The sequence below is a fragment of the Diuraphis noxia genome, unplaced genomic scaffold (genome assembly GCF_037042655.1).
Source record: "Diuraphis noxia isolate RWA-SAM2 unplaced genomic scaffold, SU_Dnox_SAM2 contig0004, whole genome shotgun sequence".
Taxonomy (NCBI): Eukaryota; Metazoa; Arthropoda; class Insecta; order Hemiptera; family Aphididae; genus Diuraphis; species Diuraphis noxia.
In genome coordinates this window covers 16,219,517-16,238,849 of record NW_028301714.1, presented here as the reverse complement: position 1 = coordinate 16,238,849, position 19,333 = coordinate 16,219,517, and the positions used below count along the sequence as shown (strand labels likewise).

Below are 19,333 nucleotides of genomic sequence, written 5' to 3'. Positions count from 1 at the left end.
TTATCTATGAAGTTCTCAGTGATTGGATATATGAAATGTATTTGACATAAAAACTCGTGTTTTTAGAAGTGCGTGTAAAGTTGTTTCTCACGAGTCAAACGTAATTCTAATAGCCTAGATAAAAATATCTACTCACGCTCGTCCCGTGTAGAGGCGGTGTATTATGCGCTTCGTTATGAACTTATTTTGTACCAGAGGTTCTTAAAATGCAAAGAAATTGTGTCGGAGGTACGGGGACCAAATTTAAGTTTTGTTTTATGATTATGATTATAATGAATAAACATAGCAATTGAGCCTGTAAAATAATTCTGATGCCATGTCACCACATTATAATTTTATGAAGTATACAACGACTAACATAAATGTTTTGATAAATAAATAACAATTATAAATAAATAGTATCATTAAAATGTTTTACTAATAATTTTGGTCAGAGTTTAATAAGTCATTAGTGGTTTGGTAGTTTGGTTAATATAACCTAAGCTAATATTTGCTATATCACTGTCGTTTCTTTGCTATACTGCTGGTTAAATACATAATTTCATAATTCTGAGTTAAATGAAAAAAAAATTAGGTATCAGAACCGCTTGTAACATAAGTAGGTACTCTTGTGTTTAAGCATTATTATTAAACAAGTTATACTACATTTTCATAGATAATTTATCGTTTCATTCTTTTATCTTTAGTATACTATTTAGCAATATATTTTTAATTAAAAATAATTTCTATGCAAAAGAACTTTCATGAAAAAATTTAATATTATTACTATTAATAATTTAAAATATTCAATGAATATAACTAATTATAGTTAAAGTAAATTGAAATTTTAAAAAAATGATCACTTATAAATGTTATAATATTATCGTTGAAAATGTCTAAAAAATCTATTACAACATTATTATTTGTATCATGAGTCATGACGTAGTATTATGTCATACACCATACACTTTTTTAGATTATGATTTTTTTTAGAATAATTTTCATCAATTCCTGCAATGATACATTATTTGTTAGATATCAAGATACCACACAAAATACTTGTATAATGATATAAATGTACTACCAGTAAAAAAAATCTTTGGCACTTTGTATAATTAAAATTTAAAAATAACCTTACTTTTAAAACTCAGCATGGATATAGTATACCAGACAAATATCTAATATCAAAGTATTAACTACACACAAAAAATAACACAACCCGCATACTGACTTTTAGATCGATCCAAAAATATACAATTTATTACCATTAGAAATTAAACAAAGCTTTAAACATTATTAAAAAAAATTACACACTGGCAACATAGTATATACCACATACAAAATATAGGAATCTCATAACAAATGTGTAGAATCATTGCATTATTTACTTATATTAAGTTAGATTATTTTAGTATTTATTTTTAATTTTAGTGTTTGACCATAATTTATATTTTCTCACATTATATTACAAAATTGTAATTATTTTATTTATTTTAACCGTTTAAATAATTTATATTTAAAATTGTGAGCTCACGGGCCCCCACAAGAACATGTAGTGATGTAGTGGAGTCCATTATCTTCTTAAAAAATAAATGAAATAAATATAAAATGCGTCTATGGGACGCAAATATGATGCACACAATTACACCCTCCAAATGATAACCTTGCCACCATGGTGCCTTGACGAGAAAATATATTTTACACACAAATATGAAAATAGTTATTTCTCTGCTTTACAGGTATAACATACAATGTAAAATATTATGTTTTATTGTATATTTATATTCTAACTATAATATTAGGAAAGTATTCGATCGCTTGACGATTTTACATATGTATCTATAATATAGTGCAGTGAATATGTTATGAATGTCGTCCCCGTCGATTTCTTTCATTTCCACTTTATACCCTCCTCGTCTACTCTCCTGCCAAAACCCCTCACACATCGACCACCCCGACATCCGCGAGTTTGATTGTGCGAGTGATCGACAACGGAAGCGGCACATACACAACGATAATAATAATAATAATAATACGTGTATACAGAAGAAAACATCTCTTGGAGTTGTGTACAAGGAATACGCGCGGCCGCAGAAGCAGCAAAAGATTATACAAAACTCAACTGAATTCTTAATATATATATATATATATATATGGGTACCTAGCCTGTATAAAATATTATGCACATCATGCGTACAATATTTTATACATACACACACACAGAGTATTTTCCGAATGATCGCACACGCCCAACTCTGCTTTGTATACCTCTTGTGTGAGTGTGTATACCGTAGTGGTGTATGACATCGGCCGTGCGATGACGGAAACCTCGTTTATACCTGCGGAAGATTATCGGCAGAATATAATAATAATCAAATCGGACTATTCGTCGACGACGTAAATCCGATGAGTGACACACAACAAAAACGCAGATTTCGTATACGGAAAAAATACCTACCGACGTGTGTGGTTTTTATCATACCGTTGTCGTTGTCGTCGCGGGGTGCAGTTTTATGGCTGTCAAAACACGCAAACAATAAATGTGCATACAGCAGCAGCGACACACGCACGACAGAGTAAAAAAAAAAACCATATACCTACCTACATATAGCCTTATAGGTAGGTGGTACCTATCTTACCTGCGTATTTTTGATTTTGAATAATATTTTATTATAAAGGTACGATCGATATATTTCCATCACAATCAACTACGCAAAATGCAAAATGCAAAAAAAAATGTCACTGTTAGATCAATTACGCCTGTATACCACCTTTTGAACGACCTATTTAAAAATTCAAAATTTAATTAAATCGTTAAGTGCACGTATTGTGGTTGATATGAGTGTAGAACTGTAGACAATGTACATAAGAAATGTCTCATAATAATATTGTCTCGTATAATATATAAACATTATTATAATACTTAAAACTAAAATGGTGAGGAAATGGATCTTTCATATGATATAAATTATTATGTACGTCGAAAAACTAGATCGCAATCTTACACAGGAGCTGCATTATCAGACATAATATAAACTGGTCAATACATACGCTACTAAAAACCGCTGAGTATAATAAAATACAATTTATATATCAAGAAAAATTCCTAAACCATTCAACCTCCGCTGACTCCTTGAGCACACTACATTGTTTAATAATACAGAAACCACAACAATCTTATTCAGGAAAAATATTTGAAACACAGAACATGGAATAAATATGACCTTCATTTGGATTCCAACCCAAAGCAGTGTAAAATAAAAAGCAATTAAGAAGCCAAAAAAGCCAAAAAGCAACAAAACACATAATTCTTTAAAATATTACAACCTAGGGATATGCAGACCCGAACAAATCTAATAAAAACCAAATTAAAAAAAACTGCAAAAACGAAATGTTAACCCAATTATGAAAATAATAAAAGTAAAAAATTAAATATTTTAGAATTAAAATAAAAATGATTATTATTAGGTTTCATATTAGTCATACACTCATACATGTGATGTACATGTACTGACTGCATTTCGTTTTTTGATTGTAAACATTTTTGATAAATGGAGTGCGTTCTCATTGTCAAACATTATATAGTGAATAGTCCTTTGGTTTAAAATACATTGAACTATTATGCATACTAAAAAAAAAATAAAAATTAATACACTCGCCAAAAGTTAAATGAGTAACAATAGCCGCATATAGATATGTCAAAATCATACGATTTATAATAATGACCACGAGGTAGTCATTCAAATGAACTAAGATGCATTCGGGCAACGTAAAAAATATGATCTATTTTTTTCTTGGAACGCACTCGGGGCATTAAATAATAAGCATCGTTTCGGGTCGCACTCGGAGAACTTGCCGTTGCACTCGCTACATGCAAATAATATACCGGCACCTCTAATAAAGGACGGCGGGCACACAACACTCGGTCCATCAATATATTAAAGTAAATTGAAATATTATCACTATCTCCTGTCTGCATCGGTTCAAATTTAAAATTGGCTTTGTAATACACGTCAGCATGTTATGCATTGTAATCGAATCGAACGCGCGACGAGAACAAAAATTACTTCATGTCAGATGGTATCACATTATATACACAACATACATACACATACCTACCTATTTAATATTATTATTAGGTACGCACTGTTTATGTACGGACAACTATTATAATATTTAGGATCAAAATTATTGTTAAATTGCGTGTAAACGGTTGTAGTGGCGAACGATCGCGGCACTGTGCGCGAGGGATGCGCCTATTCCGGTGTGCTCAGGTTGCTTGTCGAAACATAAATAACAGGTGGAGTTCTGTGAAGCACATACACAATACACAGTAGGTAATAATATTATAATGAGATATTTTACGGCGGCGGAGGGACAAAATTGTAACATGGGGTAAATTATATCCTAGGCATATTATATTTTTAATTTTTTTTTTTTTAATAATATAGTAAGTTTTTCCTATATATTATTATCTTATAATATGTTTATGTAAAGATAACCTATGCAATAGCCGCTGCATTTATATAAAATAGCTATTAAAAATGAGGTGAAATTTCTATAAAGAGTTTTCGCTCACTTTGCAAAGTTTAATAACATGATGATGTAAACATGATAATAATAATAATATAACGATTGAAAAATTATAGTTTAAAAAATAAATATAATATCATTGTTATTATGTATAAATATGGAATTCAAAGAAGAAAAAAAGTTTTTTGTAAAAAAATATGAACATCATATACCTACTACAACCATTTAATACATTTTTCATTGTATATCACTAAATATTTACTTAAACATCATAGATGTATAATAGTAGTAAAATTTTTAATCATTGAAAATAGTATTTATTTTTTTTTTATACATTTGAAGCAAGTGTAAATATAGGTATTGGAATATCAAACGAAAAACTGGAAAAATATAATTGTAATCGTTGAAATTTACAATTGAAAGTTTATAATTACCAACTCATTAGTCATTTCAAAATTTACTTGTTAAATACTGCGATTAGTTTTCATAATATAATATGACGACATCGTACATTTCAAAGTACAGTACAACGTAAAAAAATATTTTCATAATAGTTCAAAACTTGTTTGAACTGCGTCTGCAAATTTAATCATTGGTTATTGTTATAATAATTATGTTTGAATATTATAATGATTAATGATCCTATCCAAACTTGTTCTATTTTTATTCGAAAAGAAACAATAACGATAATAATATGTATTCTAATCTGTTTTTAAAATTGAATATCGACTAAACTATATTATTCTACAATCTAAAACTGTGAAAGAACTTTAGTATATATATTTGGGGGAGAGGGGGTGGTTAACAAGTCAAACAAATAAAACTTTTCAATGATGAAGTACTAAAAAAAAAATTTTAAAGTTTTTAAAAGTAGATACATATACAATATATTTTTGTACAGAAATATTAAATATATTTTTGGTGTCGAAGTCAAAATATTTAGATGTTTATAATAATATTATAGTCTTATACAGTTGGATTAAATGAAATAAAATATTGTTTTAAAAATGATTATAGCTGTTCTTTAGCTTCCGAATGATACTTCAATGAATGATATATACTAATATAAAATATGATATGTCTACTACTATAACAAATAAACAGGTACTTATATGCATAATATAGGATATAATATTTATTTACGGATGAATATAATATTAAAATATATTATACTGTTATGATGAAGATATTATATACAGTGTGATCATGATATTAGGTACTACTGAATATCTCAGCTGGGTTACCTTGTATTTAAATGAGGTGATAGGGAGTACTTACATAGATTTTTTCAGACAAATTTCATATTTTTAGCTCTCTCAGTACGTGCATGCGCAATACAAATTACTTTTTAAGTAAAACAAATTTTTTTCCGCAGATTCGGATAGGGTATTTTTTTCAAACATTTTTTGTATCAAAAATTTTTTTCTATATTCTACTAAACTGACCAAGTTGGAGTATGTCAAAATTTGAATTTATGCATAATTCGTGCAAAAAAAAAAATTTATTAAATAAATTTATCGTATGAATTGTTCGGAGTTTTTTCATCATGTTCTAAACATAAAACATGATTCCAGTCATCTTAACAATTCAGTCGAAGTTGCCGCCGTGATTTGGTCCTCACTAAAAATATCACATAATGCTGCCTGTATTTTGTTTTTTAAGACCTTAAGATTGACAGGTGGATCTGCATAAACCACTGCAGTCATCAAATATCCGTATAATCCGCAAAATCCAATGGCGTTATATCTAGACATGTGATATTTTAAGTGAGGACCAAATATCAAAGCGGCCACTTCGACTGAATTTTGGAGGCGACTGGAGTCATGTTTAGAACGTGATGGCGAAAACTTTTTATTTTTTATTATAACATTAATATTACTATTATAATTATAACTATTTTTTTGTACATTTAATTAATACAGTTGAAGGAATATCATACACTTAAAATAATGTTTAATTATTTGCATTTATTTTATTGTTTCCAATGGTTATAAATGAAAATATCATTAAATACTCCAACTTGATCAGTTTTTAAAATAGAAAAAAAACTTTCTATACAATAAATGCTTAAAAAATACACTCCACCTGAATGTGCATAAAAAAATTTGGGTTGTTATTTAAAGAAAGTAATTTGTATTGTGCATGTGCGCACCAAGAGAGCTAAAAATTTGAAATTTGTCTGAAAATATGTATTTAAGTACTCCATATCACCTCCCGAAAAACCCATTTCGCAATACAAAGTCACACAGCTGAGGTATTCAGTGGTAGTAGATACCTAATATCGTGATCACATTGTATATTATACAACCTTCTGTAATGTCTAAACTGTATTGTCTAACGTCTGATGAAGGCAACCCTCCCCCTACCACAAAAGGTTTAAAAAAGTAAGAGCATTTTAGCAGTAAACGTTGACTATTATCTCTAGACAAATTGTATACTCTATAGTTGTATTAAAAAAATAATATAGTTTGTGCTAATTTCCTATTATCAAACATAAAGCTTGCTCTCTACGTAAAATGTCTAGCGTGAAATGCGTGTCGAAATTTAGAGTCGTTGTTCTTTTTTTTTCACGACTACCTATAATATAATAATATTGGCCATTTTATATTTTTATTTTTATTGTTTTATTAAGTTTAGGTACCTACCATCGGATCCGCACGCTAGAGATGGAGATAAATTGATGGATGTCTGCTGATTCTTCTTCGCTATATTATACGCACGTAACGTTAATAATAATATTTTAATATAATTATCATAATAATAATAATAATATAACGCACGGCCGGACGCAGCGCGTGGAGGGGCATTAGGTGGACCGTTCACGCGTCCGACCGGATTGGATTGTCCCGGCCGGCCCCGTTCGCTCCTCCTATGTGACCGGTGCGCGCGTGGTACGCATACGTAATGACCGCCATGTACTTAAAATCGGTATATATGGCGATATCGCGAGACGCCGCGGATTTTGACGATAGTAAGAACGAAAAAAAAAAGACTACATCGAGTATTATTTATTATCGTATTTTTATGGTGAAATGCCTTCTTAATCTGAAGCTCCCCATTTCCTATGTGGGTATAATATTATATCGGTATACACATCGCCTACAAGAATTATTTACGGAAGTCGGTACTCAAAGGAATATCGTTGGAGGATTTAATCTATTAATATATTATAAGTACACATTTTGTGCTTTGTAAAATTGTCCTAAGTCAGTAAGTTATAGTAGGCTTAAACAATATGTAGTAAAATAGAAACTAAGTTAATACTAGTTTGACTTAACTATTTCAAAAAGGTAATGAACTAGTAGGTATTGATAAATAAATAGTATAGTTTACACACACACGCGCACACACACACACACACACGCGCACACACACACACACACACACACACACACACACACACACACACACACACACACACACACACACACACACACACACACACACACACACACACACACACACACACACACACACACACACACACACACACACACACACACACACACACACACACACACACACACACTTTACATCATTGTAAAATCAATACATACAATCGCTTTGCTCAAAATCTTAAATTGATACCAAAATATAGGGGTTACCAACTTACTAACATTCTTTTTTAAATTGTACAATAGTACTTATTGAGTTGCTTAATTAACTTGTTGTACATTATTATGGTCTTAATTGATTAATATATAGGGTACACGTGGTTAATCCATTGTTCAATTATGTGAAACTTCAAACTAAGGATTCATATAATGTGATTTCATATAGAAATTCTCTTGCGAAAATAGCATAACGTTTATGGTTTAGGGTTGCCGTGGCGCTCATTTTGGTATAAACTTTACAATAACTTATATTGTATCTGGACGTTGGACGTCCCAGACCAATCTCGGAGATGTACATGGGCAAAAATTAGACGAGTTGCACTTACAAACGTGATTATGTTATACTATGTAACAATATCTTGGTGATTGGATTTTATACATAAGATCCTTCTCGAAACATTATAAATTTTATCCTTCTGGCCAACGCATAAAAGTGACATAACAAATCTATATTCAACAAAAACAATCTAATTTATTGATTTTTTTGCTTTGATATTAATGTGATTGGCCTGTATTATCAAATTTGAAGTTCTAAAAATTACTTGCTTGTGTTTTTCATTTTTTAAATGATATATCGTTTAAAAGCAGCTCGAAATTATCGATCATGGGAATACTTAGCAGTAATAGCTTATATTATAAAAATTATAAAATCACTCACAAATTCTAACTGGTCAAATGATATTTTTTCGTGACTTTTGAAAAATAAAATGAAAATGTATTCTTCTTTACAGGATATAGAGTATATTCTTATACGATATCTCATCTTCTATTGCTTTCCTTATAATTATTTTCTGTACGCGATTTATGTGTAGTAACAAAAATCTTTGTATTACCGTTATCATTTTATTAGATACTATTTTGTTTATAGTTTGTTGTTCAGAATTTCAAAGCAATATTTTGACCTCGGAATCAATGGTGGTACCTCAAAGGTGACATAAAAAACAAAATGTGCTATGTCTAACAAAATATTATTTTGATATCTGTTCAGTAGTTGTGATGGATATTGATTTACCGTTAAGCGCAACGTATTCATAATACTTAGGGTTACATAATATTATTATAGATATACCTTTTTTTTTTCCAGGTTCAAAAACCAGGAACAGGTGGAAACTGTTCAGAACAATACTGCCACCCGTCCCTGTATTATAGATATATCTGTAAAGAGTGAAACGAAAGTCAAAATCATAAACATTTTGAAAACACTTGACATTTTTGAAAAAAATACTTTTTTCTTATAATTTTAAGCCCCAGAAGTAAACAAAATGTTTCTTAAAAAATATTTTTTCTTTCATTATTAATACCTACCTAAAGTTTTTTTATTTTTCTGAAACATTCTATCCATAAAAATCGAATCTGACCTAAAATTCAATCACGTATATTAGGTATATCACTTATCTAAAATTAAAAAAGATATTAAAAAATGCAATATTATTGGGAGTATTTTGTTGAATTAAAATCTAATCTCGAACGAGAATTTAATTAGTTATAACTTTATAGGTTTGAATTTAATTGTATGACTAATGGATGACCGTTATGACGTACGGTATTAAATACCATTAATGCATATCATTGAGATGATGAATACACCTAGTAAATGTACATTAAATTATCTAATAAAACGAATAGGTTTACTAATTTATTGAAATTTCAGTTTGATTTCATTATATTGATTTCAACTCATATATTATCATATTAAAGATAAATATACATATATATATATATATATGTATTTAGTATGTGAATAGTTATAATATCCATATTTCATATGACGAGTTCTTGAAAATATCATGTTGATAGTAATACAATTATTTTATATTATTGTTGTTATAAAAAAAAAGAAATACTACGCGATACAGAACTCGTTTTGTAGGTATACAATATTTCATCGAAGTGATTTATATCTTGTATTCAAAAATCTCAACAATACGATTGGAATACGGAAATAGAAGTTAAGAGAAGAAGAAAAAGAAGCCAAAAACAGAATAAGAATAAGTGAACAAACACCCATATACTGTAGACTATCATTGTATTTCATCTTTGAGAAAAAAAAAAGAAGAAAACACGAATTGAAGAACAGATTTTGACGAACACACATAATATACTCGCAAGCATATTATATTGTATCCATACATGATGTATGCTATACATTTTGCCAGCGATTCGAAGAATATAATATTGTTATTAATTGTCGATTAAAATAATTAAAATTCGTTTATATTAAACGAACAACCATCCACTGCAGTCTGTAAAATACCAGCTTGTTTGTTTATATATATAAAAAAATCACAGACATGTATACGAGGTCTATAATTATTAAAATATTGATCCGGTGCGACACTGCAGTCTGAACTAATGACCGTTTTTGTGGAACGACTCAGAAATTCAGTAGGTACATCGACGAATAATATTATTGTCAGCGATAATCACACATGACTGACTACACGAGGCATTTCGAATTGCATTTAGTGTAATATTATGAAGTATGAACTCGTATGACTATCGATGTCTTTAGAACAACACAACTCGTCCAACGGGTCAACATTTGCAAAATATTTTCAAAATACAAATTTGTTAGGGTGAATGGATTTATAAATTTTATTAATTACCCACAATACATTTTAAAGGTATTTTGGTTTTGAAACAATTAATGGCCATTTTTTTTTTAACGAGAATTTGTATATATTTATTTATTTATTAATAAGATGGGTGGAAGTCCAATTTAGATATAAAAACAAGTTAATATTTACATTATTTAGATTATAGATGATATATAACTAACAACAATATATGAGCACAACAAAAATTACAAATAAACTAGAATAGGTAATACTGGTAAGAGAAATAGCTATAGGAGTCAAGATTTGCATGTATCATACAACGAGTAAGGGGTTCTTTACCAGATAGTCAGTGCTTAATGTCGGTATAGCGAAAGGAGCAACGTTATGAGTATGGCGTGCTGGGACTCAGAAATGAATATGTTGAAAGAGAGATGGTGAATCGGTTTTTCCACAAATTAGGTTTAGAAGGAAGTCGCGAGCAGAGCGGTGATCTGCCAGTGGAAGTAGATTCAACCTATGTGACACCAGACCATAGTCATGTGGAGGATGGTGGATATTAAGCTTAAACCCAGCAAAGCTGAGAAATTTACGTTGGACACGTTCAATAGATTGGGAGTGGACCAGTGATTGAGGATTCCATACCACGGAACCGTACTCAATGATGCGCCTAATCAACGCCAATACAGTGCCCTTAGGGTTCTAGTTAATTTTAAAATTGTATTATTTAATTATTTTAATTCACTTTAGAATTAAAGTATCAATAAAACTGGATGTTTCAAGAATAATGTTCTAATTTGTATTTTGAAAATAGGTCAATTAACTATAATTTATTTAAAAGCTATAATAACTCAAAATTGGATCTGCTGAATTTGTTAACTGCAGTGTGCCTGTAAGGCGGAGAAAATTTATTGGACCAAACATCGTTAACATTGTTACGCGACGGAGCTTTTCACGAAAATCGCGAAGGATTTTAGCAATTACAACGACAACAACGATTTAAAACTCTGAAGAATTATCTATAATTTAACTAAGTCTATGATGTACCTACCTGTAATACATATTATATTATTTTTATTTCATTCGATGATGATCTCTGGTGCTTGGATCGTTTTTGAACGCTATTATCGTCGCGTTTAAAATAATAACACGTCGCGGCTTTCCGGAACCAAGGTTTATACATGGCAATTATATAATATATAGTATAATGTAGGTATAATAATATTACCACATAAATAATATACATGGACGATCACGGACTTAAGCCTACTTAACTCTCTACGTTTGTATATTATAATACACAAGTCATAACCGGCTCCAGCGAGCTCGTATCGCTATAATATATACTATATAAGTGCTACCTACCTATGTATAATAGTATTATATACAGATGGTTTTTTTTTCTCAACGTAAGATTATAATAATTCAACTAATTTTATCAGCCGGCTTTAAATAGTATTTTTCCAATTGATTTGATGCAATTTGAATTTTCAATTACTGCGTGTTGTATATTACATAGGTATACATATCAAAACATCTACCTATATTAAAGAAAAAAATTATCGTTGTTTTAGTTTTAGTTTATTTTAATAGCAACTCAACCCTAACCTTATTATTACTAAAACTCATCGGGTTGTCACAATTTAAAAAAATAATAATAATAATAAAAACGTGTTTTGGTGGAGTATTGTATTAAATTATTATAATATTTCGTAGGCACAAATTTTGAAAAGAGAGTTTTGAATATCTCAAGTTGAAAATAATGATTAAAAAAATATATTACAAATTATGTTGGTGTAAGTGTTATGATATATATCTAATGGGTATGCTTACTATAGGTATCTTATCCATAAAATTGAAAACCACCTGGTATAGGTACGTGGTATCGATATTTTATTTATAGTAATATTGTAACTTGAATTTAATCTGAGATACGGAAGGAAGTAAAATAAAATATATTATATAATACATTTATATTCGGTATTTACTTGTATTTATGCCAACGTATTATTATGATGAATTGTAGGTTGTGCACGCCAAATTCGGAATCTTATTTCGTTAGTTAAAATAAACATATATAATATATTATCATAATTATAATAATTAATGAATAAACTATAATTAAAAATACAGATACGAAGGTACGTATTGTAATACAGCTATCGAGCATATATAAATATATAAATATATTATATCATGTTGTTTACTATGATTATTATGTTTTAAATACCGATGGTATTGGTACAATAATAATAATTATTATCAATCACTTGTATTTACTATATTAATACGAGGTGAACGTTTTGCATACTGAAATTCCTCACCTACAGAAATATTCATATAGGTAGATACCAAATATACCGCGATATAATACTTACATGTCTATATGGTTTCGTAGCCAATTTATAATTCATACACTGCACGCGATGTTATTATGATGCAGTACGTATAATAGAATGCATACATATTATCAGACGAACTGCCAACACATGATATAACACGCAAAACCTAAATAACGTTATTGTTTAGGATTATACGAAATTCGATAATAATTATTCACGATTTACCGCAATGGCCATATTCCTCAAAATATAGACGTTCATCATCAGCGTTATATTTATGCTAATGGAATACTGCAGCCCTGGTCGCGCGTTATATGAAGTATATAATAATTATATATAAATAAGTACTTACGTTATAAATTTATAATATTAATGATAATATATTAATATCGTCTTGTTGCTTATTTGTATGCGATTTTCATACGTCTGTTTTAAAACTCGTTTTGTATATCATATACCTATAACAACTATTTGGGTTGGTATAATGCATACTTCGCAAGTGTTGCGTGGTGCAGGCTCCGCGAGTGAATTTTCCCATAACTCTGCAGCTGCCATATTATATTATATCCTTATCACAATATATTATGTTTTATATTATAAGATTATTATTATGATTTATATTTAACAACGATAAAATATGACGCGGCAAACGGTTAAGCAAAATTAAAAAAAAAAAAAAAACGAAATCCAACGAACGAGAACTGATCGCACTCGCTGTGTACAGGTGTGGGGTTGAGTGGACGTAGGTGAATAATATTACTATAATATAGTTGGCGGATCGTCTGTGCGCGCACTTTAATGTTTTACCATAGTTTTTTCGTACTGGTAAGATATGTATACACAAACACATTTTTTTTATTTTTTTTTGTAATCAGACGTCATACCGAAAACAAGTTTTACGTGAGCGACGGTGGTGTAGATACCTACATATATAGGTATAATATTATACAGGGTGATCCATTTAAGTGGGTACACTAATTATCTCGAAAAGTATTAACTTTTTTTGAATTTTTTTTTTTTTAAACTTCTAGGTTTATGTTTTTCTAAAACCGTATAATATTTTAATTTTTTTCACCCTTATATTTATTAGTGAAACCACTATCAACTTTTGATTTTCAAATGGTAACATATAATAAAAATATCATGAATTAATAATCCCATTTTTATTGTGAATTTACGCGTTAACATTTTTATTTTTCAATGATTCGTTTGCGAGATACAGCTCCTCAAAGTATTGGTGGTTGAAAGTCGGTACCGCTGGAAAATTTTAATTTGTAAAGCCCAGAAGCTATAACTGATAAATTCGATACCGTTCGAACTAACTACCTAAGGTACCTAACATTAAACATATTGATAATTGTTGTGCTTTGAACCTCATTAATTGAATGTCGAGCTATTAGTGCTATTACACCTTTATGCTAATTTAACCATTAAAGCTACGTTTTGTTGACCTTGACTGTCGCACCAAATCCCCTCCATAATCAATATTACCATAGAACAATAATAATCGTATTACAATTTACAATTACCGATATTTGGCGATACCTTTATCATTATTTATAATTATCTATGATGACCACGGTCTTATGAGATAATAGAATTGATTAAAATATTATAATATCATATTAGTTAATTAATGATAATAGTAAAGAAAAATCAATACTGATTACTGATAAAAAAACTTTAAAACTTGTGAAGTAATATACAATAACGTATATTTTGTATATCTACTGACTTGGTGTACACTATACATGTTTCATCTAAGGATACATCATATAAACAATAATAGAAACATCTTGAAAGCTTGAATTCTTTTCTAATTGAAGGTATATCTTGGTCTTTAATTAACTTACTGTTGCCTATTTTTTCAGTTAAATTGGTTATAATAACAAAAATATTGGTTGTATTTGAAAATGTAATTTTATTTTTTAATTCTTTCATGTTTGTTAGTTGATTTATGATTATTATTTTTAAGTATATGGTATAAATATTACTCATTACTCTTTAGTATACACTAAATCTGTAGGCATATTGGTAAGTGTTTTCGTAGTATAGGTACTGTAATTATGAGGTCGGTTAGATAACTTATAATAATAAGACTAAACTTGAATAATCGGAAAAACTAGTTATTACAATTATTCATGATTTTGTTTTAAATAAACTATAACCCACTATAATAACATTTTAGTATATCTTTAGAATAATATATACCTATTTTTTTAAATTGTCAAAAAAAAATCAATTACAAAAAAATATAGTATAATAAAAATCAATGGGTATGGTACACCTTAAAGTTTACAATACAGTATACACACATATAAATACTAAACAAATATATCAGGTATAATAAACACCAATATCTTATGAAAATAAATTATTGAGTTTAATGTCTTATAATACTGTCCAGTACAAAATTTGAACACAATAATTTTTAAATCGATTTTGTGGTTTAAACGATATATCAATATGTACAAATATACTTAATAGCTTTAAAACATAGTAAGCGACTAATAAAAAATTACATAGTAAATGATACAATTTTTTTTAATCATACAATATAATACAGGTGTATGCTGACATTAATTTCAGATGGTTTATGATAAATTGACGAGGCTCATTACCCATTTGTAAAATCTCTTCAGAGGCGCATACAAAGCTACCTAAGAAATTGTTTTATATACCTTATTATTTATTTAAATTAAAGCATATTCAGCACACCCCTATGATACAACTGACAAAAGTTTAAAAATGTAACTAAATCTATATAAAATGAGGTGATTAGAGCCATATTTAAAATGTTATTTTCACAATTTAACAATGTTTTATTGCCAATATTTTTTCAATACAATATTAATTTAAAACTTTACTAAACTTGTAGGTCTTGTTTTTATGATTTACCTTCTAATAGGTTATTTTTTTTTTTTTTTAATTACCATTCAAAACTATTTCACATTAGTTTTGAATTAATTATAGCAAGTTAATAATCATAATTTTAAATATACATATTATATGGTGCCTAACCTATAAGTAAACATCTAGCATATTGTAATTTTAAATGCATACTAATTGTACAACTTTTTTTCAATTATCTATATTATTTAATTAAAAACAACTTAATTCAAAATTGCAAATTCCACATATTACCCCATTTTATATTTATAATATTGTGAACCACTTAAATAATTTAAAATAATTTAATAGTGAAAGACTATGGATAGTTAAATATTTCAAATTTAAATTTATATAATATTATGTTTTTTTAACAATACAATAATTATGAATATTGTTACAAACAATAAGGTGATATGTCAAATACAACTTAGCTGTTTCAATATGTCGTGACTGAAATCACCCCATTTTATATTTCTATTATTATGAACCACTATAAAAGGCATTTGTGTAGCAGGTGATCTACCAATTTAATAGAAGTGATCCACTACAAGATTTAGGTACCTATAATAATTATATGTATAATATGTACATTGTACATACCTATTAGGTTTAAAATATATTTTACCATTAATTATTAAGATATTTTTTTATTTAGGATTATCAAATCAAATAAGAATTCATTCAAAAATACACAGTTTACCGCCATTGATTAGTGCTACTATATGAAAATTATATTTCTATTATTATCAAAATCAGGAGTACGGCACGTACCTACATTATCATAATAGTAATACATTATAGTTTTCGGCTTAAATTGAGAAGTATGTAATAAGTAATAACTATAATAATTAATAGGCAAATAATAAAGGAGTAGAAGCGCACTTGATCGACTTTACAATTACTACTATGAAAGAAATGCACATTTATAAAATTTGATGGAGCACCTGCTAGATAAACACCCTTCAAAAATGTTACCATAATATTTAAAAGCCCAGGACTATGATAAATCTATTCCAAATTAAATGATACAGTTAGATCAAAATATTCATTATGCAGTAATGCAAAATATGAGTTAAGATCATAACATGTATTCAAAAAAATTGAAACAAACTCAACTTAACCCCTAACTTAAAAAAATACAGTAAAATTTAAAAATGGGACTAATAATATTTTAACTTAGATTTCGTAGGTGGTAATAAATAGCTAACAACACCAATCAAACAGAAGAACTATTCAGTTGCAAAACACTAAAACAATATAATTTTAAATACAAATATTTTTATGATACATAAATATTAGGATTAAGACATACCTACCTAATATTATAACAAAGTAGTTATTTAAATAAAATATTTAATAATACCATGTATAATAATGAAGGTGCGTAATTTATGATTTTTTTTTTAATTTTCTAAAAACATATTTTACCACCCATTTAAGTATCAATGATTGATTGATGTTGTTAGCTAAATTAACTTAATTGTATAATATTTGTTAAAATTAAAAAAAAAAAAACATTAGCAAGTACTATTTTCATTTAACATATTTTTAGTTTACTATATTATTGGGATTAAGTTTTTTTCTGGAATGCAGATTGTCAGACTTGATTTTTAATCTTCTTTGAAATTAACTTGAGTAGTTGAGTATTTACTATCTAATAAATTAAAAAAGGATAAATATAACCAAATTATTTAACGGTAAAAAAATATGTTTACATACTTAATTCATTTTGTAGTCCCTCCCAACTATTAAAATAGTATATGGGAAACAACATTTTTATTTGTTATTGTTCTTGTTTGGAAAATATAATGGACGATAGAAAATTATGTGATTTCAATATCCATCTCCAAATCATTTGGCCAAGTATATTTGTAGTAAATACAGATCAACTTAGTTCTTACTGTTCTTAGTAATAATTACTATGCCAGAATGTAAAATTTGAATATATGCAACTTATAAGTACTTCTGAACAGAGAACATTATATTTTTAAGTATGTATGATGTAGATAGGCAACCATCTTGTTGTGTCCAAGTAGATGGTAATAAGTAAATGAATAATATAATATATATGAAGTTGTATTAGGTTTGTGCTATGGTGTATTGGTGTCAGCCAATAATTTTAAGAGTATAACAAATTTTGTGTTATCAAACTTTGAATAACATTTATTGGTGGTGTAACTGAATGAACAAAACTGATTTAACTGAAAATGAAATTTAAATAAAAACTGTTAAGACGTCATAATAATGTATGGTAATATATGTACAAATTAATGTATTAATCATAACAATTTTTCTACATATACATTTTAAGAAAACTTACCAATAAACTGAATGTAGGTACAAATGTTGTGCCACAGAATATAACAATTGGTTATGCTTTCCAAGTGGTTGGTATTCATGTATTATCAAATTTACATCACACTTCATAATATAAACTTAAATACATAGGTATATTTTTGATTGAAATATCAAATAAAATACATAAATATATCCCAAATTAGGACTTAGGTATAATGTAATTTTAAGTTCAATAGAATATTTTTGACAAACTTATTGATTCAACAACTATTTTGTTAGGTATATTATGCTTTTAAAGAAATTTAAACTGTCTGTCTACTTATAACGGTTTACAACATAAACTAACTATACATATTTAACTATTAAAGTAATAGTGCCATGCTGCATGGCCACATGGTTTAGTATTTTATTTCACAAGTTTTAAAGTTTTTTATCAGTAATCAGTATTGATTTTTCTTTACTATTATCATTAATTAATTAATATGATATTATAATATTTTAATCAATTCTATTATCTCATAAGACCGTGGTCATCACATAGAGTAATAATAATAATTATAATAATTACTCTATGGGTCATCATCAAGGTGTATTGATAAGGAGTCGTTACTTGTTTGATAACTTGATTGAAAACTATACTACAGATAGTCGTCACCACCGGGAGCGCTGTATGTCCTAAAGAGGCCGATAAACGAACACTTTTGTATACCAAAGCCATAGAAAATTGAAAATATATTATGATTTAAGAAATAAAATTTAAAATTTTACATTGCATAATGACTTCTATGTTCTAAATTATTTGTATTTAAATACTTTCTTTTTATCAAATACAATTATTAATATTATTAAATATTGTCATTTTTAAATTTCCTATTACAAAAAAAATATATGAAAAATGTGAGAGTTAATTCACTAAATTATCATACATAATGCTTTCAAAGTGTTACAATGAACAAATAATAATTATTAATTATTAATTAATATATTGATTTTTAAATACAATTCATTATTTGTTGATATTGAGGTTAATACTAGTATTCATATTACCTATGTGTTACCAAAATGCATATATTTTGAATACCTTTTTATAAGCATTTATTACTCAGTTGTACCTATCACC

The 19,333-nt window shown here is 28.0% G+C and overlaps 1 long non-coding RNA gene across 1 annotated transcript; it reads right to left on the bottom strand.

Annotated features, from left to right (window-relative positions):
- Window positions 1–15,549: 15,549 nt before the first annotated feature.
- On the bottom strand, window positions 15,550–18,676 carry LOC149055765 (uncharacterized). Its single transcript, XR_016191657.1, has 3 exons — window positions 18,236–18,676; window positions 17,635–18,116; window positions 15,550–17,569 (listed from the first exon to the last, which is right to left on the bottom strand). It is a non-coding gene; the product is annotated as an uncharacterized LOC149055765 (long non-coding RNA).
- Window positions 18,677–19,333: the final 657 nt, after the last annotated feature.